Source organism: Hemitrygon akajei, chromosome 30, assembly GCF_048418815.1.
Source record: "Hemitrygon akajei chromosome 30, sHemAka1.3, whole genome shotgun sequence".
In the NCBI taxonomy this organism is placed as follows: Eukaryota; Metazoa; Chordata; class Chondrichthyes; order Myliobatiformes; family Dasyatidae; genus Hemitrygon; species Hemitrygon akajei.
This window is the reverse complement of record NC_133153.1, coordinates 30,556,559-30,574,287: the sequence shown is the minus strand read 5'-3', so window position 1 is coordinate 30,574,287 and position 17,729 is coordinate 30,556,559. Positions and strand designations below refer to the sequence as shown.

The window sequence follows — 17,729 nt, the reverse complement described above, 5'->3', positions numbered from 1 at the left end:
TCATGCCTGAAGAAAAGGAGGAAGTCATGGAGGGATTGTCTACGGAGTCCCTGTGAGTGGAAGTTATGAACAGGAAGGGGTCAATAACTTTACTGGATGTTTTTTATAGACCACCCAATAGTAATGAGGACATCGAGGAGCAGACAGGGAGACAGATTCTGGAAAGGTGTAATAATAACAGGGTTGTTGTGGTGGGAGATTTTAATATCCCAAATATTGATCGGCATCTCCCTAGAGTAAGGGGTTTAGATGGAGTGGAGTTTGTTAGGTGTGTTCAGGAAAGTTTCTTGACACAATATGTAGATAAGCCCACAAGAGGAGAGGCTGTACTTGATCTGGTTTTGGGAAATGAACCTGGTCAGGTGTCAGATCTCTCAGTGGGAGAGCATTTTGGAGACAGTGATCACAATTCTATCTCCTTTACAATAACATTGGAGAGGGATGGGAGCAGACAAATTAGGAAATCATTTAATTGGAGTAAGGGGAAATATGAGGCTATCAGGCAGGAACTTGGAGCAATAAATTGGGAACAGATGTTCTCAGGGAAATGTACGGTATATATGTGGCAAATATTCAGGGGATGTTTGCATGGAGTTCTGTATAGGTACGTTCCAATGAGACAGGGAAAGGATGGTAGGATATAGGAACCGTAGTGTAGAAAGGCTGTTGTAAATCCAGTCAAGAAGAAAAGAAAAACTTACGAAACGTTCAAAAAACTAGACATCTTGAAGATTATGAGGCTATCAGGAAGGACATTAAGAATGAAATTAGGAGAGCCAGAAGGGGCCATGAGAAGGCCTTGGCAGACAGGATTAAGGAAAATCCTAAAGCATTCTACAAGTATTTGAAGAGCAAAAGGATAAGACATGAGAGAATAGGACCAATCCAGTGTGACAATGGAAAGTGTGTATGGAACCAGAGGAGACAGCAGAAGTACTTAATGAATACTTTGCTTCAGTATTCACTATGGAAAATGATCTTGGCGATTGTAGGGATGACTTACAGCGTAGATGGGTCATATTCTGCATGGAGGTTGGTGACCGGCGGTGTGCCTCAGGGATCTGTTCAGGGGCCCTTACTCTTTGTGATTTTTATAAATGACCTGAATGAGGAAGTAGAGGGATTGGTTAGTAAATTTGCTGATGACACAAAGGTTGGAGGTGTTGTGGATAGCGTGGAGGGCTGTCATAGGTTACAGCGGGCAATCGATTGGATGCAAAACTGGGCTGAGAAGTGGCAGATGGAGCTCAACCCAGATAAGTGTGAGGTGGTTCATTTTGGCAGGTCAAATATGATGGCAGAATATAGCAATAATGGAAAGAATCTTGGCAGTGTGGAGGATCAGAAGGATCTTGGGGTCTGAGTCTATAGGACACTCAAAGCAGCTGCACAGGTTGACTATGGTTAAGAAGGCATGTGGTGCATTGGCCTTCATCAATCATGGAATTGAGTTTAGGAGTCAAGAGGTAATGTTGCAGCTATATAGGACCTTGGTCAGACCCCACTTGGAGTACTGTGCTCAGTTCTGGTTGCCACAGGAAGGATATGGAAATCATAGAAAGGGTGCAGAGGAGATTTACAAGGATGTTGCCTGGATTGGGGAGCATGCCTTATGAGAATAGGTTGAGTGAACTCGGCCTTTTGTCCTTGGAGCTACGGAGGATGAGAAGTGACCTGATAGAGGTGTATAAGATGATGAGAGGCATTGATTGTGTGGATAGTCAGAGGCTTTTTACCAGGGCTGAAATGGCTAACACGAGAGGGCATAGTTTAAAGGTGCTTGGAAGTAGGTACAGAGGAGATGTCATGGGTAAGTGTTTCTTTTCTCCCCCTCACAGAGAGGGATGAGTGAGTCAATGGGCTGTCGGCAATGGTGGTAGAGGCAGAAACGATAGGGCCTTTTAGAGACTCCTGGATAGGTGCATGGAGCTTAGTAAAATAGAGGGCTATAGGTATCCCTAGATAATTTCTATAGTAAGGACATGTTCGACAGAGCTTTGTGGGCTGAAGGACCTGTATTGTTCTGTAGGCTTTCTTTGTTTCTATGTTTCTATCCACAAAACAAGAAACAAAATTAGAGTTAATGATAGAAACATTCATCCGAAGCCTTCTCTCCTCTCCTTTCGCACAAGCAGGAGCAAGATTTGTAGCACTAGAGATCCCAACATACTAGACCATTGTTAAACTAAGACATGGAATGCCTACCGTTCCCTGCCCAGGCCACATTTTGGTAAATCCAGTCACTTGACTGAGCTTTTCATACCTGCACACGAGCAGAGGCTGAAGAGCAAAGCTTCAGCGTTTAGGACAACAAAGTGGAGATCACAGGAGGTTGAGGAGTGGCTACGAGTTTGCTTCGAGTCAGCGGTCTGAGCCGTGATTGGAACAGATTTTATTAAAACAGCTGTAAACGAGAATGTCCCCACAAAATCATTCAGTTATTCGAGTAACACACACAAAATACTGGTGGAACACAGCAGGCCAGGCAGCATCTATAAGGAGAAGCACTGTCAACGTTTCGGGCCGAGACCCTTCGTCAGGACTAACTGAAAGGAAAGATAGTAAGAGATTTTTTTTTCTTCTTTCTGTAATTATCTGAAAACTCAATAAAAAAAGTTTAAAAAAAAAGATAGTAAGAGATTTGAAAGTAGTGGGGGGAGGGGGAATTGCAAAATGATAGGAGAAGACCGGAGGGGGTGGGATGAAGCTAAGAGCTGGAAAGGTGATTGGCGAAAGTGATACAGAGCTGGAGGAGGGAAAGGATCATGGGACAGGAGGCCTCAGGAGAAAGAAGGGGGGGGGGGGAGCACCAGAGGGAGATGGAGAACAGGCAAACAACTAAATATGTCAGGGATGGGGTAAGAAGGGAAGGAGGGGCATTAACAGAAGTTAGAGAAATCAATGTTCATGCCATCAGGTTGGAGGCTACCCAGCCGGTATATAAGGTGTTGTTCCTCCAACCTGAGTTTGGATTCATTTTGACAGTAGAGGAGGCCATGGATAGACATATCAGAATGGGAGTGGGACATGGAATTAAAATGTGTGGCCACTGGGAGATCCTGCTTTTTCTGGCAGACCGAGCGTAGGTGTTCAGCGAAATGGTCTCCCAGTCTGCGTCGGGTCTCACCAATATATAAAAGGCCACACCGGGAGCACTGGACGCAGTATACCACACCAGCCGACTCACAGGTAAAGTGTCGCCTCACCTGGAAGAACTGTCTGGGGCCCTGAATGGTGATGAGGGAGGAAGTGTAAGGGCAGGTGTAGCACTTGTTCCGCTTACAAGGATAAGTGCCAGGAGGGAGATCGGTGGGGAGGGATGGGGGGGACGAGTGGACAAGGGAGTTGCGTAGGGAGTGATCCCTGCAGAAAGCAGAAAGGGGTGGGGGGAGGGAAAGATGTGCTTGGTAGTGGGATCCCGTTGGAGGTGGCAAAAGTTACGGAGAATTATCCATTGGACCTGGAGGCTGGTGGGGTGGTAGGTGAGGACAAAGGGAACCCTATCCCGAGTGGGGTGGCGGGTGGATGGGGTGAGGGCAGATGTGTGGGAAATGGGAGAGATGCGGTTGAGAGCAGAGTTGATGGTGGAAGAAGGGAAGCCCCTTTGTTTAAAAAAGGAAGACATCTCCTTCGTTCTGGAATGAAAAGCCTCATCCTGAGAGCAGATGCGGCGGAGATGGAGGAATTGTGAGAAGGGGATAGCATTTTTGCAAGAGACAGGGTGGGAAGAGGAATAGTCCAGGTAGCTGTGAGAGTCAGTAGGCTTATAGTAGATATCAGTAGATAAGCCAGAGATGGAGACAGAAAGATCAAGAAAGGGGAGGGAGCTGTCGGAAATGGACCAGGTAAATTTGAGGGCAGAGTGAAAGGTGGAGGCAAAGTTAATGAAATCAACGAGCTCAGCATGCATGCATGAAATCAGCGGATACAAGCCAAAACAAAGTTGTTCATACTGATTAAAACATTCGGCAGGACGGAATTGAAAGTGAACACGTGACACTATTATCCAATCTCCTGGACCTGTCCTCTGACTGCAGAGAAGTTCAGGTCACTTTTGCTTTGCTGAAATCACAACAGCCTCAAACAAAAACTTTCTATTACTGGCAAGGTGTTCTTTATCGGTAAGTGTAAAATTGTAATTACGTCTCCATTCCAGGTTATTTTTGGATGTATTTTAAAAGCAGCTTGAGGCTGAGTGTGTTTTCATTGCAATTGTCAGAAACATGTTAAAGTTACCAACCCAGGGAATATGTTAGGGAAGGAAGTTCTGATTTCCAGTGCCCGCTCAGCAGGAGTCCACAATGTACGCATCATGAAGGGAAGTACGAAGGGAATGGACAAGAGTGTCGCGTAGGGAGCGATCCCTGGGGAAAGCAGAAAGTGAGTGGTAGGAGGAGCCTCCGCGTCCACCACATAATTCTCCGGAACTTTCGCTACTCACTTAGGTCCCAGCTAAGCCTGCCTGTCTGTCGGCTACGTGGAGCAGTCTATGTTCCAAGCCTACACTGGTGACTGTCCCGCACTTTTCCAACGCTACATCGACGATTGCATTGGTGCTGCTTCCTGCAGCCGTGCTAAACTCATCGATTTTACCCACTTTGCCTCCAACTTCCACCCTGCCCTCAAATTCACCTGTTCCATTTCCGACACTTCCCTTTCCTTTCTCTGTTTCTATCTCCAGAAATCGCTTATCCACCGATGTCTTATAAACCAATGGACTCTCACAGCTACTTGGACTATACCTTATCTCACATTGCTACTTGTAAAAACGCCATCTTTTCTCTCAATTCCTCCGTCTCCGCCGCATCTACTCTCAGGATGAGGCTTTTCATTCTGCAATGAAGGACATGTCCTCCGTTTTCCAAGAAAAGCTCTTCCCTTCTTCCATCATTAACGCTGCCCTCAACCGCATCTCATGCATTTCACGCACGTCTGTTCCTACCCCATCCTCCTGCCACGCTACCAGGGATAGGGTTCCTCTTGTCCTCAACTACCACCTCACCAGCCTCTGCGTCCAGCACATAATTCTCCGCTACTTCCAAATGGGGCCGGGGTCGAGGCACTCGGCAGAGATGGTGCTCGTTGCTCAGTGTCAGAGGGCTGGTCGGAGGCTCGTAGTTTTTCAGACGGACCCAGAGTTGGCTGTGGTCGGATGCTTCCAGAGGCTGCATCAGGAAGTTTTGCAGCGCTGGAGATTCATGGCAGGAAGAGTTTTTCTTCCTTCTACCGTCTACATGAGATGATGGGCTATCAAGGAGTTTGAGAGACTTTCTTTTACTGTGTTCATGGTCTGCCCTTATCAAATTAGGGCACTGTTGTAACTGTATGTTATAATTATGTGGTTTTTGTAAGTTAGTCTTGGACTGTCTTGTGTTTTTGTGATATCATACTGGAGGAATGTTGTATCATTTCTTAATGCATGCATTACTAAATAACAATAAATGAGGACTGAGTGTTCTCACAATCTAATCTAATCTAATCCTCCCATAACCCTACCAGGGATAGGATTCCTCTTGTCCTCAGCTACCACAAACCTTGGTGACCAGCACAAAATTCTCCGAAGCTTCAGCCACTTCCAACTGGATCCCACCACAAACACATCTTTCCCACCCACCTCCCGCTTCACTACACACACACCCTTGACCCTTCATCCCTTCCCCACTGATCTTCCTCCTGGCACTCATCCTTGAAAGCGGAACAAGTGCTACACCTGCCCCTACACCTCCTCCCTCACCACGTTCAGAGCCCCAAACAGTCCTTGCAGGTGAGACGACACTGCACCGGTGAGTCTGTTGAAGTCATATTCTGTGTTTGGTGCTCTCGGTGTGGCCTCCTTTATATTGGCGAGACCCGACGCAGATTGCGAGACAGCTTCGCCGAGCGTGTACACTCCATCTGCCAGAAAAAGCAGGATCTCCCAGGAGCCACCCATTTTAATTCCACTTCTCATTCCCATTCTGATATGTCCACCCATGGCCTCCTCCACTGTCGGGATAAGGCCACACTTAGGTTGGAGGAACAACATCTTATATTCCGTTTGGGTAGCCTTCAACCTGATGGCATGAACATCAATTTCTCAAACTTCCAGTAATGCCTACACCCCCTCACCATTTCCCATCCCCTTGTCCCTCTCATGTTATCTTTTTGCCCGCCCATCGCCTCCCTCTGGTGCCCCCTCCCCACTTTTTTCTTTCTTCCGTGGAGCTGGGTCTCTTTCACCAATCAACTTGCTTCATCTTTTCCCCTCCAAGTTGCACTTATGGCCTGGCATTTCTCTTTCTCTTTTCCCCACCTTTCAAATTTACTCCTCTGCTTTTGTTTCTCCAGTCCTGCCAAAGGGCTTCGACCCAAAACGTGGACTGTTCTGTTTTTTCCATAGATGCTGAATTACTCCAGTTTTCTGAAAAATCCATGACCTCACTATTCCTCCTTCAGTATCTATCGATCTATTTATTTTTATATTTCTCAACTTCTCTATTTATTTATTTATTTGTAACTTGCAGTAACTTTAATGTATTGCACTGTACCACTACCACAAAACAAAACAAAATCAAGAAAATTTCAGTGATAGTAATCCTGATTCTGGATTTAAGTGGTCTTTTCACAGCTGATATTTGCAGCCTTTTTCCTCTTTGTGGTTTAACTACAACACCCTCAGTTCAGCATAGACTTAAGGCTGTGGCCTGTCCTACAGCCATCCAGTAGGTACCTACCTGTCATGATGTGTGCTGTTGATAGCAGAACACAAGTATGATGGAAAGACAGATTCCAATGTAGAGCCAGTGACCAGACTTCATTCATAAGAATTACAACAGAATTCTTATTTCTGGCACAGCCATACAACACCACAAGACAAAACATTCTCAAAACTAGGACCCCACAATTAGTGCAAGTCAGGCATCCGCTTAAATAGTACAAGGAGCACCGAATCTCTGAGTCAGTCGAAATAAACTTAACAACTTTAACCAGAAAGTTCCAGGTGACCACATTACAAAGAGTGAGTTGCTCGAGAAAAACACAAGGAAATCTAACTGATTAATCACTCTCATTAAATAACAATTAACTAATTCAGGTGCTGTAGAAACCCTGGAGCCCAATACTCTCCAGCTCCACAATCAGGCACAAGGAGCTTGTTACACATAGCTATGACTGTCAGAGGTTGAGCAAACAGATGCTCCCCACTCTAATCCTGAGAGGATGAAATGAAATAACATTTGTGTGGCCTTATCAGGGAGAGTGGAGGGGGCCTTGGATAGATATATCAGAATGGAACTGGAAAGTGGAATTTCAATATGTGATCATTGGGAGATCCTGCTTGTTCTGGTGGACAGAGCGTAGATGCCCAGTGAAAGACCACACTTAGGTTGGAGAACAACGCCTTATATTCCGTTTGGGTAGCCTTCAACCTGACGGCATGAACATCGATTTCTCAAACTTCCAGTAATGCCTCCTCCCCCTTCACTATTTCCCATCCCTCAACTCCTTGCCTTCCCATCACCTCCCTCTGGTTGTCCTCCCTCTTTATTCCATGTTGGAGGAAGAACACCTTATATTCCATTTGGGTAGCCTCCATAGACACTACCTGGCCTGCTGAGTTCCTCCAACATTTTGTGTCTGTTACTAGGATTTCTAGCATCTGCAGCTTTTCTCTTGTTCTTTACTCTTCGATGTGTAATGGAAAATCTTGCCCCTGCTTGAACACGTACTGTATATTGAACCTGTGGCGCTCTATCCCCATTGGAACTTGCCATTCTTGAAACATAAACTAAAATGGTGCATCAGAAAAGGGGTCTAGTTGTGCAGTTGAGTTCTTCTTCCAAATCATAGTTTATGTTGTATGTCATTCAAGTACAACCAGATTTGAAAGTATACTCAGTGCACAGTGATTTGGTTAAAGCCAAGGTCCCCAAGCTGCAATCCATGGACTCCTTGCAAAACGGTAATTGTTCATCATTTAAAAAAGGTTGTGGACACCTGGATTAAAGTTATAGCAAGAAATCACACAATAGACAATAGACAATAGGTGCAGAAGTAGACCATTCGGCCCTTCGAGCCTGCACTGCCATTTTGAGATCATGGCTGATCATCTACTATCAATACCCGGTTCCTGCCTTGTCCCCATATCCCTTGATTCCCCTATCCATAAAATACCTATCTAGCTCTTTCTTGAAAGCATTCAGAGAATTGGCCTCCACTGCCTTCCGAGGCAGTGCATTCCAGACCCCCACAACTTTCTGGGAGAAGAAGTTTTTCCTTAACTCTGTCCTAAATGACCTACCCCTTATTCTCAAACCATGCCCTCTGGTACTGGACTCTCCCAACATCTGGAACATATTTCCTGCCTCTATCTTGTCCAATCCCTTAATAATCTTATATGTTGCAATCAGATCCCCTCTCAATCTCCTTAATTCCAGCATGTACAAGCCCAGTCTCTCTAACCTCTCTGCGTAAGACAGTCCTGACTTCCCAGGAATTAACCTTGTGAATCTACGCTGCACTTCCTCTACAGCCAGGATATCCTTCCTTAACCCTGGAGACCAAAACTGTACACAATACTCCAGGTGTGGTCTCACCAGGGCCCTATACAAATGCAAGAGGATTTCCTTGCTCTTGTACTCAATTCCCTTTGTAATAAAGGCCAACATTCCATTAGCCTTCTTCACTGCCTGCTGCACTTGCTCATTCATCTTCAGTGACTGATGAACAAGGACTCCTAGATGTCTTTGTATTTCTCCCTTACCTAACTTTATACTGTTCAGATAATAATCTGCCTTCCTGTTCTTACTCCCAAAGTGGATAACCTCACACTTATTCACATTAAGTGTCATTTGCCAAGTATCTGCCCACTCACCCAGCCTATCCAAGTCACCCTGAATTCTCCTAACATCCTCATCACATGTCACACTGCCACCCAGCTTAGGATCATCAGCAAACTTGCCTTCATCTAAATCATTGACGTAAATCATAAACAGCTGTGGTCCCAATACCGAGGCCTGTGGCACCCCACTAGTCACCACCTGCCATTCCGAGAAACACCCATTCACCGCTACCCTTTGCTTTCTGTCTGCCAACCAGTTTTCTATCCATGTCAATGTCTTCCCCCCAATGCCATGAGCTTTGATTTTACCCACCAATCTCCTATGTGGGACCTTATCAAATGCCTTCTGAAAATCGAGGTACACTACATCCACTGGATCTCCCTTGTCTAACTTCCTGGTTACATCCTCAAAAAACTCCAATAGATTAGTCAAGCATGATTTACCCTTGGTAAATCCATGCTGGCTCGGCCCAATCCTATCACTGCTATCTAGATATGCCACTATTTCATCTTTAATAATGGACTCTAGCCTCTTCCCCACTACTGATGTTAGGCTGACAGGTCGATAGTTCTCTGTTTTCTCCTTCCCTCATTTCTTAAAAAGCAGTTTTCTTAAAAACTATATGCAAAATGCTTTTCATGTCAATTTATGAAACTTATCAATGTCTCTTATCAATTCCACAACAGAATTGGTGTGATCTGCTTTTTTCAAGATGGATTGTCCTGGATGGAAAGGCAGATTGCAGATTGCATATGTTCTTAGTGTTATTTACATCAAACTAACTTGTCCAGTTACACAAGGAGCTAAAATATTGGTTGTACCTGTGGATGGAAGTCATTGGATTAATATGAAAGTTCTAGTAGAAGAACTGAAACTTCGTGGACACAAAATCACAATGCTTTACTTCTCTGGATCTTGGTATATGAATGAATATCCTGATCTCTATCAATCCATTGTTGTTCATCTTGAAGAAAGAAATAGCAAAAGTTTGTGGAGTGAAAAGATCAGAGGACTTGTGAAGCTGTCATTGGGGAGCTCAGAGAATGGCTGGAACATATGGGAACATATTAAGTTCCAAAACATGATGATGAATTTTTTACATCAATCTCATAAATTCAATCAAGAATTTACTATTGCAATTTTTGAAAACAAAACTCTGTTAAAACAAATGGAAAGTGCAAATTTTGACTTAGTACTTACAGATCCTGTTTTTAGTACTGGACCAATGCTTGCTCATTATCTAAAAATCCCGCAGGTGTATAATGTTCGATGGCAGATAAATGGGGAAGCCCATTTCCTCTCTGCTCCATCACCAGTTTCATATGTCCCTTTTCCTGGCTCTCAATTGACAGATAATATGAATTTTCTCCAAAGAACAGGAAACCTCATGCAACATCTTCTTCAGCAAGTGGTTACAGAATTATTTATATACCCAATTCATAATGAAATCTGTCATCAATATCTAGGACCAGAAACAGATATCCAAACAATTCTCTTGAGTGCTGATGTGTTGCTGATGAGAGTCGATTTTGTATTTGAATTCCCAAGACCCACCATGCCAAATATTGTCTACATTGGAGGCTTCCAGTGTAAACCAGCCCAACCACTAGCGGCAGAGTTTGAAGAGTTTGTCCAAAGCTCAGGGAAGCATGGACTTATTGTGATGTCATTAGGATCTATTATCAATTCCTTGCCAAAGCAGATTACAATGGAAATAGCTGAGGCATTTGCTCAAGTACCCCAGAAGGTGATTTGGAGATATGATGGAGAAATCCCTCCCAATGTAGGTAATAATACACTACTGACAAAATGGATCCCTCAGAATGACCTTCTGGGACACCCCAACACACGAGTCTTCATTTCTCATGGTGGTACCAATGGCATTTACGAGGCCATCTACCATGGGGTGCCAGTGATTGGCATGCCTCTTATTTTTGACCAGTTTGACAATTTACTTCGACTGGAATCCCGAGGTGGAGCAAAGGTGCTTAATGTTGCAAACATCTATTCAGCAGATCTATTGCAGGCACTTAATGAGGTGATAAACGGCACATTTTACCGGGACAAAATGAAGAAACTCTCTGCCCTCCACCGGGACCAACCAGAGTTGCCAATGGAGCGAGCCGTTTTCTGGATTGAGTATGTTGCCCGACACAAAGGAGCAGGGCATTTGCTCTCTGAATCCTACCGACTACCCTGGTATGTTTACTATTGTGTGGATGTGATGGTCTTTCTGTTGTCCATGTTACTCATGGTCACAGTGCTGGTGTTTGTAGCACTGAAGAAATTTTGTCACATTGCACGGAAGAAAATAAAACAAAAGTATGAGTAAGGTTTCTGTATTTTGAGTTGGAAGATGGTGATTTAAATTCTTTTAACGATTAAATAAGATTTTCTTGTATTCAATACATGAAGCCTCTTTTCCAGATACTGTGAATAGAACAAAGTCTCAACAGAGTAATATATCTGTGAATTTAAAGCGTTTATACAATGATATGCACAGAAAAAAATGCAAATTCCTAAATCAAATCAAACAGGAAAAGACATGTTTATGACTTTAAAATGAAGTAATGTATTTTGCAGATGGTCACAAAGTTCAAAGTAAATCTATTACCAAATTACATTCATCTCATGATATACTACCTTAAGATACATATACTACGCTGAAAAAATTTCAAATTCTGTGTCTGAAAGTCTACTTTCGTTACTGTTCTTTCATGTCTCCTCAGACTTTGTCAAAAGGGCAGAGGTCACAACACAGTCCCTTGCAATATGTCATAACTTCCCAGTCCTTTCCCACATCCCCATTGTTGTAGGTCATGGTTTAACAGGCAAAAAACATCCCTCTTTGGTTGTTTGAGCTAATTTGCAATATTTCCTCAACAAATGCTTATCCACCTGGAGTCACTCTGCTCAGCACATCATTTTGGTAACTTCGCCATTTACACAGGAAGCACATCATTCCCTACTCCGCCCCCAATCCCACTCTCCCCACACTTTCTCTTTGTGACCCTCTCATCTACTCACCCCTTCCCACCGATTTCCCACCTAGCTCTTATCCTTGCAGTGGGACAGTGCTACACCTGCCTCTACAAAATCCACCTGCGCTACCATTTAGGGTCCCAAACAATCTTTCCAGGCGAGGCAACACTTCACCTGCAAGTCTGTCAGGTGTCATCTACTATCTGCCTAGAGTTTTATCCTCTATTGCCAAGAGTTTGGAGGAGCAGGACCTCATACTACGTCTGGGTAGCCTCCAGTCTGACTACATGAATATCAATTTCTGTAACTTTCTGTATTTCTACCCCTGCCCCCTTCTCTTTTATTCCCCATTCTGGTTACACTCTCGCTTCTTCTCTTCATTTCCAATCACTTCCCTCCAGTGCCAAACCGCCTATCAGATTCCTTCTTCTTCAGCACTTCTTCCTTTCCACTTATCATGTCCCATCTTCTTACTTCACCCCCCTCCCCGCCTACCCAACTTCCCGCTCACCTTGTCTCACCTATCCCCTGCCAGATAGTATTCCTCCCCTGCCCTCATCTTCCTATTCTGGCTTTCTGCCATCTTCTTTTCCAGTCCAGATGAAGGGTCTCAGCCAGAACTAGTGACTGTTTATCCCCCTGTGAAGATAACTCCTCTGTGCCTGTCTTGATGTGTTCCTCCAGCATTCTTTGTCTATGTTGCTCAAGATTTCCAGTATTTGCAGACTCTCTTGTGTCTATCTGGAGTTGATGACTTTGAGTAATGGAGTTTTTTTTAACCACAGAAGTAAATGAACTTTCTTCGAACTACACTTTCTGGTAAAGGGGTATTAATTACAGACAGACAGATTCAATGTTGGTGCTGAGTAGAATTTCATAAACACAAGAGATTCTGCTGGAAATCCGGAGGAACACACATAACTGTTGGCAGAACTCAGCAGGTCAGACATCATCGATAGAAATGAATGAACATTACACATTTTGGGGTGAGTCACTTCATCAGCACCATTGATTCTTTTTGACTGTTTATTCATTTCCATTGATGCTACCTGACCTGCTGAGTTCCTCCAGGATTTTGTGTGTGTTGCTGAGTAGGAATTACTGCATCTCACAGGCTGGTTGATCATATGATGTGCAGCCACTTCTTACATCACAGATGTTGGAATGTTTCTTAGATGCATAAGCATCAGGCTCCATTTTCTGTTGTGACCTCCATGTAATGCCACTGATGATGTACAACCATGTACTTTTGTCTTTAAAATAGTTACAACTAATTGAGTTAATGTGTTAATAAAGAAATATTCCTTTGAGATGTATCTGATTTCATGTCTAGCAAATGAATTCTATTCTGGTGGTAGTTTGGACTAAAATATATATATACTGGTGCAAGATAGGTCAAATTTCAATATCAAGGGCATCTTTGATGATGTTTGCATGAATCACGACCAGCATACAGAATAGTTAGTTCGTTTCCACCTTGCAAGAAAAAATGTATTTACATATATCATCTGCAGACTTATGGGTAGCAATATCCATAGAAGCTGAAGAGGAGTGAGCCACAGAGTCCCCCAAACATGTTGAGCCACTCAGATATCATCAATGCATTGGATGTGTTGACCTTTACATACTTGATCAAAAATCTGTCAATCTTCATCAATCAATTAATGCTCTAAGCAGCTTTTGTGGAGAGAGTTCTAAATACCCTGAGTTTGTGACGTGCAGAATGCTTGCACTTGAAATCCCCCACCCATCGCTTACATGAAGTCTGCCTCTATATTCCACTGTAATTAAAAGATTCCATTGAAAACAGGACTAGGCAATGCAAATTGTCCTACATTTTATCCTATCACCTCTTAAACGTTGTTGTATTCACTCCAGGATATGATGCCCCAAAATGTGTCTGAAGGAACTTCTGTTTTGTTTGTTTGACAACTAATCTATTTTTATCACTGAATTACTTTGTGCTTGTATACAATCACCCAGTAATTGGCAATTATATACACAGTAGACATTTTATTAATGATCTCCAATAGCTAATAAAGTGGCCACTGGGTGTATGTTCATGGTCATCTGCTGCAGCAGTCCATCCTCTTCAAGGTTCGATATGTTGTACATTCAGAGATGCTCTTCCGCATGCCGCTGTTGTAATATAAGGCTATTTGAGTTTCTGTCTCTCTCATGTCAGATTGAACCAGTGTGGCCATTCTCCACTAACCTATCTCATTAACAAGTCATTTTCGTCAGCTCACTGTTTTTCTTTGATGTTTTTCACACCATTATCTGTAAACTCTAGGGACTGTTGTGTGTGAAAATCCCAGGAGATGAACACTTTGTGAGTTACTCAAACTATCCCATCTGGCACCAACAATCATTCCACAGGTAGGGTTATTTAGATGATATTTCTTCCCCATTCTGATGTTTGGTCTGAACATCTTGACCACGTCAGCATGCCACATTATTATCTAATTGGAGATTTCCATATATGAGCAGGTGTACAGGTGTAGCATATAAAGTTGCCACTGAGTGTTATGTCTAAAGTATAGAAAAAAGATGCCATCTACCCTGGAGAGCAGTGTGAAACTAAAATTAAGTGTGTGGTATTGAGGTTCTTCTCAGAAAGAAGGAGGATGTGTAGGTCTGGTTGAGGAAACTGGGATTAAGTGATTCCTGGAAGGAGTATGGGGGTCCAGGAGTATACTCAAGATGGAAATGAGGAATACTAAAAAGGGAGCATGAGATAGATGTGGAAGAGAATATTAAGGAGAAAACAAATGTTTTATAAGGAGATTAAGGGAAAAGAGTAACTGGGAAGAAAATAGGGCTCCGCAATGTCAGAAGTGGACATCTTTGTAGGAGTCACAATAGATAGGTGAGGCCCTCAAGGAGTATTTCACCTCTGTTTTTAACCTGGAGGAGGTGAAGAAGATTTTTGATCTTGAAATATTTAATGGGTAGGTCTTGGGGATCATCTAACTGACAACAGATATTATCCTATGTAATGCCCTGGTTAAGAGCCTGTTTTATTGTATTTCTACTGTTATGCTGTTATACTTTAGTCAGGTTTTCTGCACACAGTGTGTTATGTTAACCTTCATAGACAAGTGTTTTGGCTGCGGCGGAGATAAGGAGCCATTTGCTCAGCCTAGGAATGTTGTGTCAGCCAGTTGGATTTGTCTTGGGAGCGTGCTGTAATATTTTGTCCAGTGGGTTGCCATGGAATTTTCAAGAGAGCTGAATGGGATCAGATTTCTGATGAACAGTGCTCTGCTTTGGGTCTTTGTTGGCAGGGGATGCGTAGCGAATCACAACAGAAGATGCTCACAAAATGCTGCACGAAGTGGGAACCCTGTTTTAAGAAGTGCTTTGTGCAGGCAAGTAGTTCCAAGGAGGAATTGCCAATACTTCTGAGTTAGCTAGTTCACTTGAAATGGTTGTTGAGGGAATTTTGAAGTGTGGCTGGGGTTTTTCTTGCAGAACTTGCATTCAGTGCGTGAGTAATCAAAGTAAAACTCCCGACTACACCAGAAATGAGCTCCAATGTTTATGTGCACATTTAGAGTGGTTTAAGTGGACTGGGCCCTTTTATTTTTCTTTTCTTTTTCTGTTAGCGCTTTATTAAAGTTGAAAGATTGCTAAATAAATTTCCTCTGTATATTTTATACCAGTGTATCATCTGTTATTTCCTGGTGAATGATAATTTTGCATGGGGTAGTATTTACACAGCATTCATCACAATTAATATTCCTTAAATTTTTATTTTTCTTTAAAACTACTTTACACAGTACCTGTGAACTGTACAGCAGCTTCAATATCAATGTGATCCTTGAGCTTGTTTTTTTTTAAGAAGAGTTTCTGGTTCAAGTTGTGACGGCAAAAGCCTTAAGTCCCCACACGTAACAATATCCAAGTGGTTTCTCTTTTTTGAGTGTGCATTTTTCACTGTATTGAAGCCTTTTTCAACAAGATAGGAGGATGAAAAGTAATGAAGAGTAGTTTGGCTCTTCTCCAAAGACCAGGAAACTTTGTATGACAGAATAACCACAAAAGCCAGCATTTTTGTAAAGGAGTTTTGCTTCTTCATCATTCAGAATTTTGATAATATTTTCTCGTAAGCTCTCTTCATGTTCTTCCACCTTGCAAAGAAATGGGTTAATTACCAGATCGTTCAAATCCTTGAATAAATTCAGAAAATCCTTCTTTAGTGACTGCAGGTATAAGCAGTACTCTTGCAAATCACTGTCTGTGAAAGAGAGTGTCATGCGTGTCATGCAGGGAAACTGAGACTGTTCCTCTCCCAATGTTGCTGATATATTTCCAATTTTCTGATATAAGTGGACACTGCACTTTTTGCCTGAATTAAACTGAAATTTTCACTCTGCAGTTTCATATTTGGAATGTTTACTTTGTCATATGCATCAGTTGGGTATGCCAAATCTCCATATACAATTTCAATATTGCTTTCCAAGCTCTCTGAGCAAATGTTCACCCACAATGCCAAAAAGATCAAAATTTGGGATACAATGGATGAGGCAACAGCTTTTGACAGCCAACGCACTTCAGTGTGAAGAAGCAAGTAGTCAAACTCTTCATCATTATCAGAATACTTTTATCCTCAGTATAAAGCTCGTCGTACACTTGTTCTCAATTGATGATTGTTTTAGTTTTTATGAATTTATTCATAACCTTTTCCATTTTTGATAAACTGTACATATGTCATTAGCAATGCCTCAGTCTCGCACATTTGATGCATCCAGTTGTATCCCAAATTCAGTTTTTTTGTAGCTGTGCATAGCTGATACTCAATGTCTTCACTCATTTCATCACTACAATGAGCCATAGAGTTATTACTCAGAGGAATTGATTTTCAAATACTGGTATCCATTTTGTGCAGATTGACAAGCACTTTATCATTTTGAAAATGTTATAAGAAGCAACGAGATCACTATCAAGGTCATTTTTCGCTTCTTGGCAAATGATTGAGTGTGCAATGCCTTTCAAAGGTTTCAAAGGTACATTTAATGTCAGAGAAATGTATACAATATACATCCTGAAAAGCTTTTTCTTCACAAGCATCCACAAAACAGAGGAGTGACCCCAAAGAATGAATGAAGAATGTTAAATGTTATAACATGTTAAAATGTTATAAAGAAAGTTAAATGTTATAACCCCAAAATCTACCCCCACACCCCCACTCCCGTGCATAAGCAGCAGCAATCAATGATCCCCCCTCACCCCACCAGCAAAAAAAAACATCGGCACTCACCACCAAGCACTCCAGCATGCAGCAATCCAACAGCAAAGACACAGACTTGCAGTACCCCAAAGACTACTCGTTCACCCACAGGCTCTCTCTCTCTCTCTCCACCCCCTCCCTAATAAAGGGAGAAAGAGATGTCTCCATTTCACAGCGAGAGGGGACACATTACAAACAACTCGCCGGTTTATGATGTTAAAAGTCTGTTGTGTCATAATTTTCTGAGCTCAGTGCCCAAAAATCTCAGGTCTCTGGACACACAGCCATAGATATTTTCACTCCCACGATGACACACTGATCTCCTGCCATGACACCAACCTTCGATCCGCCCGTCTCCAGAACCAGGAAGTCTCAGAACTCCATAGGTGAGGGAAGCTCTTAGGCCGTTCCCTTGGCATGTCGAATAATGGCCAGCCATGAAGCCCCGAGAGCAGGTCCCATTCCCACAAAGCACCGAAGTCCACGCGTAACTCCAGATCAGAGTCTTCAAAAGAACCATGAAGGGAAAAAAGAAGATATTAAAGATAGAAATAGAGCTGTTTCTGAAGATGCAAGCAAAAGATTCACCATTAGGTGCCATTGACTCTCCTAAGCTTCTTTCATCTTCTGGAACAGAGTAACACCATAAGCAGCCTTTTCAGGGTGTCTTTTAGGAAGTATTCCTACAATCTTGA

General features: G+C 42.8%; 1 pseudogene; it reads left to right on the top strand.

The window, feature by feature from the left end:
- Positions 1–4,019: 4,019 nt before the first annotated feature.
- LOC140718926 (UDP-glucuronosyltransferase 2C1 pseudogene) lies at positions 4,020–13,111 on the top strand (annotated as a pseudogene).
- The last annotated feature ends 4,618 nt before the right edge of the window (positions 13,112–17,729 follow it).